General features: G+C 34.2%; 1 non-coding gene across 1 annotated transcript; it reads right to left on the bottom strand.

Moving 5' to 3' along the window:
• Positions 1-6887: 6887 nt before the first annotated feature.
• LOC136234370 (small nucleolar RNA R71) lies at positions 6888-6994 on the bottom strand. Its single transcript, XR_010691256.1, has one exon. It is a non-coding gene; the product is annotated as a small nucleolar RNA R71 (small nucleolar RNA).
• Positions 6995-8179: the final 1185 nt, after the last annotated feature.

Here is an 8179-nt window from a genome sequence, read left to right as displayed (position 1 = left end):
ATATACAAAATCTTTATTTTAGTCATTTTGAAAAATAAATAAATAAAAAAGAAAACATGGATAAGGTAGCGAGAGGTATAGAATCTGGATAACGACAGAAATGGAATTTCATCTCTGAAAGATGAAACTATAACAACAATTGTTTAATAAAAATAAAACAACAACACAATTGAGAAAGGTAAAAATTGAGTTCATATAAAGCCAAAAATCTAAATTTTAGTTAAGAGTTAGCAATCGAAACGATAACACCTAGCAACATATACTAAAAAGAATACAAATTTACAAAATCTTTATTTTAGTCATTTTGAAAAAAAAGACAAATAAAAAAGAGAACATGGATAAGGTAGCGAGAGGTCTGAAATATGGGTAACGACAGAAATGGAATTTCATCTCTGAAAAATGAAACTATAACAACTATTGTTTAATAAAAAGAAAATAACACAATTGAGAACAAAAATAACTACAACATATGAAAAAAAATCGAATAATTACCTTGAGAAACATAAGAATTTCTTGTAATTTTTGACACTTTTGTGTTTTCCGGTTTTAGTTGTCCATGCATCTTCTATTTCTGTCGGATTTCTTCAATTGAAGCTATCAGTTTGGGAAAAAAGACAAATAAAAAAGAAAACATGGATAAGATTGCGAGAGGTATAGAACCTGGGTAACAACAGAAATGAATCTGAAAGATGAAACTATAAAAACTATTGTTTAATAAAAATAAAACAACAACATAATTGAGAACAAAATAACTACAAAATATGAAAAAAATCGAATATTTACCTTCAGAAATATAATAATATCTATCGTGACCAATGAATATAATGGTGGAATACTATCTATCATGCTTTATATAAAAGTTTATTTGTGACTTTTGGATTTCCTTTCCTTTGTGTTTTTTCATCTTCCCGTAACTCTTGCTTTATTTTATTATTTTAATTAATAGGCTAGTAATTATTTAATATATTATAAATATAAATTTGTTATTTTTAATTAATTAAATATTTATTTTTAATTAATTAAATATTTTTAATCTGATTTTTTACTACGTTGACAACTCATCAAAAAGATCTCTAAAACACTTCTTCTCATTTCTCTCTGCTTCCGTAATTATATATAGTATAAATTTCTCTTCTCATCTAATTCCTTTCAAATTAGTTGAAGTATTCTTTAGTAGTATAGAAATTAACATTGATGTAATTTCAAGGCGCCGTGGAGAAGACGGAGGACCTAAAGAGAAATATGTAATAGTTAGTATTTCCCTAGGTTTGACCTTTTATTCCGTTTCTGGCTCAACAGAATAATTTAGATAATATGTCCATAACTACCAATGTAAATTGTATGTGTCTGATGTATGCTAAAACAAATCAAGACTATGTTAGATTATGAGACTTAAAATATAAAAATCCCTCACTAATCAAAAGTTAAGTCAATAAACAAGTTATTGTAAAAATCGATTGCTCCTCCCTGATATTATAATTCAGCCGGCAGTACTGGGGGCCTTTGGGTTGTTGATAAAACTCAAGCTCGGGGTCTTATGGTAACACTTGAATTATCGAAAATCGTTTTCACGAATATGGGGTAATACTTAAATTAGATTATGATAATTGGATGAGCAAACTCATGTTGTTATAAACTAATGGGCAAGATGGTTGGGATTAATATGAATGCATATTAGTTACTAATGTGGTTAGTAACCCAATAACCTAGGAATCACATGGTTGATGTGATTGATTGCATGAATCTACTTAATGAATGAAACTAGCTTGTTGAGCAAACTCAAGGTGAAATTTCAGGAGTTAGGATTCTAGCTCACTAAGGGATTTGTGAAATTCTTCGAATTAATATTGAGGGTTATTAATTTGCTAAAATAGTGGGAGCAATTTAAAATAAAATTAAAGTCCTATGTTTTAAATTGAAATATATTAAAGCAAATGAATAACATTTGTCACTCTATCTCACTCTCAAGTTAAAGTAAATACTTTGAATCATCATATCTAAAATGGATCTACATAATATTTTAACCAATAAAAAATTGAATAGTTCAAAATTCACCAACTATTTTGGCAAACTCAAAATTGTTTTGAAGTTCGAAATGATTGGGTATGTATTAAGATACGCCGATAGCTAATGTCCTTGTTGATGATGCTCCTGTCAAGAAGATTAATGTTTACTGGAAGCACCAATCAGATGACGAACATACAGGATGTATCATACTTGCAGTTATGGCACTAGAGTTACAAAGGCAACATAGGAACATGGATGCGTATTCCATGGTTATGCACTTGGAGGAGGTGTTTTGAGAAACAGACTCAAATGCGAACGCTATGAGATAGCGATGATTGTTTCGCTCCAAGATGCAAGAAGGTTCTTCTGTTGTGGCACTTTGTGTCAAGATGATTGACTACATCACCAAAGCTTTCTAGTATTGGATTTGTGATGGATAATGAATTAAGTGTCGACTTAGTTCTACAATCCCTCCCAGAGATTTATTCATAAGTTCATCTCGAACTGTCAGATGAATAAACTCAGAGACCTCTCTAGAAGAGCTCTTGAATATGCTCAAGTCAGTTGAGCCCGAATCTTAAGAAAGTGATGTCAGCACTTGTTATTAAGGGATCTCATGAGAGAAAGGGAAGTTTCCCAATTCTAAAGATTCCAAGAAGAACAAATGCATTAAACCCAAGTCAATAAAAGCAAGAAGGGAATGGCACCAATATGGTAAAGAAAGGAATTGGAAGAGGAACTGTACGAATTACTTAGACTCTCTCTAGAAGAAGGGTCATGATGGTGCTTTCACTTTTAGAACTAAAGGATAGATAATTCAACTTACTTGTGATAGTCACCTAGGCCATGTAAGCAAGAAACACATGTCTAAGCTGCATCAAGATGAGCTTATAGACTCAGTTGATTTTGAATCAATGGGCACATGTAAGTCTTGTTTAAAGGAAAGATGACAAAGAGACCCTTTAGCAATAAAGGAGAACGTGTATCAGACACTCTAGGACTAATACATTCAGATGTATGTAATCATATGTCAACACAAGCAAGAGAAAAGTTCAGTTACTTCATTAGCTTCATAAGAGGATCATATCGGATATGCATACGTCTGCTTGATGAAGCATAAAGTCAGAAGCTTTTGAGAAAGTTCAAATGCTTCACGAATGAAGTAAGAAAAACAACCAAGAAAGAATATTATAGTTCTTCGATTAGATCGTTGTGGAGAATATCTTTCTAATGATTTTCTGAATTATCTAAATTGAATATAGGATTCGCTCATAATAGACTCCTCCGTATACACCACGATGTATTTGAAAGGAGAAATTGTACTCTATTAGATATAGTACGATCCATAATGAGCACAACCTCTCTTCCAAAGATGTTCTAAGGCTACGCCCTAGAAACCGTTTTATTTACCTTGAACCGAGTATCCACAAAACCGCCAAGTTCTATTCCATTTGAATTGTTCATTGGAAAAGAAAAGAAACCCAGTTTCTCTTCCATGAGAATTTAGGGGTGTTCAGCACATGTTAAATACATAGCATCAGATTAAGTTAGACCTTAAATCTGATAAATATTTCTTCATTGGAATTCCGAAAGAAACAGTAGGATATTATTTCTATCATTCGGATGATCGAAAGTAATAGTATCCAAACATTCTGTATTTCTAGAGAAAGAGTTTCTTCTAGAAACACAAGTAGAAAGTGTGATTGAACTTGAAGAAGTTCAAAAAGAAGGATTGGCTGAAATAGCGGAAGCGATGGTGGAACCTGAATCTGTCTTACAGGATGAGACACTGGTGACACTGCTAACTCATAGGTCTGGTCGAGTTCATCAAATCCCAAAGAGATTTGGATTTCTAGTGGGAGCCGATGAAATCCCAAAGAGATTTGGATTTTGAGTGGGAGACGATGAAGAGGTTCACGTGTTAGACGATGAACCCACGACTTATGAGAAGGCTCTTGTAAACCTATACATGTAAGCTAGTGGGAGCTCGTATGAGCCTTTACATGTAAACTAATGGGAGCTTGGTCGTTTACTTAGTATTATATGTCGATGATATTCTACTAATGGGAACGATGTAGCTATATTGCAATCGGTGAAAATTTTGGTTATCGGATAAAATCCTCCATAATAGACTTAGGAGAAGAAGCTTACATCTTAAGGATTAAAATCTATGGAGATAGATTGAGAACTGCTTGACCCCTCCCAGTCTAAATACATTGACAAAGTGCTCAAAGCGTTTTGCACTAGACCTAACATCACTTTTGCTTTAAGCATGACAAAGTCGATTATAGGTCAATCCGAGTGATGGTCACTGGATTGTTGTCAAGAACATTCTTAAGTACTTAAAATGACTGAAGATATGTTCCGGGTATATGGAGATGAAATTTGAAAGTTGAAGACTTTCAGATGCAAGTCATCAAACAGATAAAGATGATCTTACAGAATACAAGTTTATTCTGAAAGAGGTACGATTAGCTGGAATAGTTCCGAGTAGGAAATTGTGACCGAGCCAGTAAATTAAATCAGAGTATATATATGTAGCAGCTTCGGAAGCAACTAAAAGGAAGTTTGGAATGCAAGTTCATTAATAAACTAGGTGTGGTACCTGACATTGTTAATGAGATTAACAATAGGGCTGTTGCTCTTGCTAAGGGCCCGCAGTCTCATAATACGTCCAAACACTACCTCAGTTGTTACCATCTCTTCCGAGAGATAACAACGAGAGTAGATGTGAGAATTAAAAGAGTGCCCATTGTTAAGCCCAAAATATACCTAAAATATCATTAGTATTTACATCAGTTTTGCTACGAATTCATACTGTTTATATCTGTTTAGCGTACTTTTACGTCCGAATATGTTTCTTTCATGCAAGGTACCTAAATGTTTGGTAAAATCCAAATAGGAATGAAAATAGGTTAAAAACGGAAGAAAAACCCTACAAAAGGAGTCAAAGACGACGAAAATCAAACGCGTCGAAACGAGGACGAGGAAGAAGTCAGAAATGGAGAAATATCCTCCGTGTCGCGACCGAGAATCCTCCATTCTCGGTCGCGACACGCGTCGCCCAGTTCTTTCCCTTACCATTTCGAAGACTTAATATATGTTCCCCCATTCTCTGCCGAGAATATACATTCTCGGTAAGTTCAGATTTCTAGGAAACATACTTCGCACATGTTCGTTTTCGACGGAACACGCCCGTTCGATTGGATAAGAACGCCTCTTCACAAGCAGACACGTTCCTTAGACACAACTCCTCAACATCTATAAATAGAGAGTTGATTTCAGAGTTAAGATATATTGAAGAGAAGACTTAGTACAGAATTAATGCAGAAATTCTGAGTCAAGCGATTCAGAGTTAGAAGTTCGATTTTGTAAAAAGCAATATGTTGTACACACATTGTTTATCAAATAATTACAAACATAGTAGCATTTAGATTTGTTCATATTAGTTTACATTTTGCTAGTAGATAGACCAATCTCTATTCCGATGATTCAGCGAGAAGATTTAGTAGAGGATTCGCCCCGGAGCCTGACAAACTCTAACGAGGTTCAAGGAAAGGATTAACAACCCGTTCACTTGAAAGTCGTCGAAAGCTTCCATACTTCTTGTTCTCTGTAAACTTGTATCAAATTTATACTTCATCTAATAAAGTTTATTCATACTTCATACTTCATCTAAAACGTAGTTGAATTCAAAATCTTTACAAGGAAACTTTGTTGAACACTTAGGCAAATTGGTATCTTGGATAAAGTATCAATTCGGTTAAGGAAGCAATCTAACCAGTTAGGGGATTGTTGCGTTCAAAGCCTTTTAATTGAAGGAGTTTACGTTATTACATTTATACAATTTATACAAAGTTGAAAGTTGTTTTCTTTGCTTAATGCAAACGAATACATTTATTCACTTTTCTAAAGCACTAAACGTTTCTGTCTTGTAAATTCATCCTTAAATCAGAAGTGATTTCTAACATTCTTCATACTCTAATCTAATTCTTATTCTATCAATTTCAAAACCAAATCCAATTAAAAGATTTTCCATATTATAAACCTTGAAAGTAAATCAAACCGATTTAAAATAAGTTTTCGTTAAAAAGCGTTCCCTATGGGTTTGATATCTTTTATTACTACAAGCGTATATGGTACACTTGCGGAAATCGCTCAACAAGTTTTTGGCGCCGTTGCCGGGGAACGCCAAAATTTTTAACAAAAATTTAGATTTTTCGTGTTTTATTTCGAATCTAGGTTTACACATACTTATTCAAACTTTTATATTTTATTTATTTCGAATTACTAACATATTTATTTTTCAAATTCTGTTTTGAAGGTAGTTTCGGTTCGTGCAAGATTTCAGGTTCATGCGCAGTTCTCGAAGTTCAGGCACTACACCAGACCCTATAGACCTAGAAATTGAAAGAACCATTAAAAAGAACAAGAAAAACAAGAAAAACAAGAAAAACAAAAACAAAACTCCATTAAAAGCTAGAGATACCCAGCCAGAAAAAATGGCAGATCCACCAACACTTATGGATTACGCTAGGTCAGGAGTGGCCGGTGTGACCAACAGCATAGTTAGACCCAGAATTGCCGCAAACCAATTTGAAATTAAGCCCGCTTTGCTTAATATGTTACAAAATAATGTGACGTTTTATGGGTTACCTAACGAAAATCCTAACACCCACTTGACGAATTTCCTTGAAATTTGTGACACTTTTAAAATAACAGACGTGACTGTCGAAGCAATCAAACTTCGCCTTTTTCCTTTCACTTTGAAGGATAGAGCCAAAGAATGGTTAACTTCTATTCCAACCGCAACTTTTGAAACTTGGAAACAATTAGCCCAAGCGTTTTTATCAAAATATTTTCCTTTAGCAAAAACCGCAAGAGTCATAAAAGAGTTAACATCTTTTTCTCAACATGATAACGAAACTCTTTATGAGGCTTGGGAACGTTTTAAAGAACTTCAACGTTTATGCCCACACCACCACTTGCCCGATGCACTTTTAATGCAAACATTTTGTAATGGTTTACACCCTACAACTAGAGGTTCATTAGATGCTATGTCGGGAGGGTTATTTATGAAGAAGACATCTGCCCAAGCAAGAGAACTTTTGGAGGAAATGACGTTAAACAGCAGTATGTGGCCCGCGGAACGTGGACACATACCGGTGGCGAAGCCATCATCCTCAAACACATCATCCATTAAAGGTATAGTAAATCTTGATCCAGTTGCGATGTTACAAGCCTAATTTTCTGCCTTATTGCACAAAATTGATAGGTTTATAGCACCGTGCGATTCTAATGGTAATCCAATCCCAGCGGATGTGGATTATGAAGGTATGAGCGAGAATGAACAGGTAAATTTTGTCCAAGGGCAAAACCAAACTAATAACCCTTATTCCAATACTTATAATCTTGGATGGAGAAATCATCCTAACTTTAACTGGAAGGATAATAATAATGCGAATGCTAATCAAAATCGTACCAATAATTATCAAAATCAATCAAGAGATACGATTAATACTTTATCTTCTAAAATCGACAAATTCATAGATGCTATGAGTGGAAAAATAAGTAATCACGACGATGGTTTTAAACGGATCGAGAATAAATTCGACCAGCTTATTAAAAACCATTCATCTAGCATCCATAATTTGGAGGTTCAAATTGGCCAAATTGCTAAATCAATTCCATCCCGCAAAGAGGGAAGTCTTCCTAGCCATACGGAAGAAAATCCGAAAGAGCATGTGAGGGCTATCACTCTTCGTTCAGGAAAAAATTACTTAGGTCCGGAAATGCCCAGAGATTCAACTTTACCAGGAACTGATTTACCAAAGACCAAAGAAGATACATTAAACACAAAAAGTTCACCAATTGACTCAAGTACAAAAACTTTTGTACCCAAACCACCTTTTCCACACAAAGTCCGAAATAAGGACTATGACAAACAACTTTTAACATTTTTAGATAAACTTAAAAATTTGCACATTAATTTGACATTTATGGATGCGATTGCGCAAATTCCCAACTATGGTAAGTTCTTAAAAGATTTAATTTCGAAGAAAATTAGTTGGGAAGGGATTTCATCCATTTCACTAACTGAAGACTGTAGTTCGATAGTGTCGAGTAATTTGCCTACTAAACTCAAAGATCCCAGATGTTTTGCTATTCCGTG

Source organism: Euphorbia lathyris, chromosome 6 (genome assembly GCF_963576675.1).
Source record: "Euphorbia lathyris chromosome 6, ddEupLath1.1, whole genome shotgun sequence".
NCBI lineage: Eukaryota > Viridiplantae > Streptophyta > Magnoliopsida > Malpighiales > Euphorbiaceae > Euphorbia > Euphorbia lathyris.
The sequence above is the reverse complement of the archived record's forward strand: the minus strand, read 5'-3'. Positions and strand labels throughout refer to the sequence as shown.